Below are 617 nucleotides of genomic sequence, written 5' to 3' on the forward strand. Positions count from 1 at the left end.
GGGTGCAGTGGCACGATCTTGGCTCACTGCAAGCTCCGCCTCCTGGGTTCATGCCATTCTCCTGCCTCAGTCTCCCGAGTAGCTGGGACTACTACATAAAAGTAGCTGTCACCTCAAGTCACACACCATTCCTAAACAGTTAACACAACGATTTTATTATATCTCTCAGTGTTGTGGGTTAGGAATATGGACAGTGGGGGCAGGGTGAATATTCAGTTCTGTGCCACCAGCCAGGATCACTTGAGGGTGCTTGGCTGGCATACCAGTTAGTCTGGGGACCACTGCTCCCTTTACAGCATCCTCTGTGGGTTCCAGCGTTTTTCTTTTTTGTTTTTGAGATGAAGTCTTGCTCTGTCACGCAGGCTAAAGTGCATTTGTGTGATCTCCGCTCACTGGAGCCTCCGCCTCCCGGGTTCAAGGGATTCTCCTGCCTCAGCCTCCCGAGTAGCTGGGACTACAGGCACACACCACCACACCCGGCTAATTTTTGTGTTTTTAGTAGAGATGGGGTTTCACCATGTTGGCCAGGCTGGTCTTGAACTCCTGACCTCAAGTGATCCATCCGCCTCAGCCTCCCAAAGGGCTGGGATTACAGGTGTGAGCCACCGTGCCCAGCT

The sequence above is a fragment of the Mandrillus leucophaeus genome, unplaced genomic scaffold (genome assembly GCF_000951045.1).
Source record: "Mandrillus leucophaeus isolate KB7577 unplaced genomic scaffold, Mleu.le_1.0 Scaffold28, whole genome shotgun sequence".
NCBI classification, from domain to species: Eukaryota; Metazoa; Chordata; class Mammalia; order Primates; family Cercopithecidae; genus Mandrillus; species Mandrillus leucophaeus.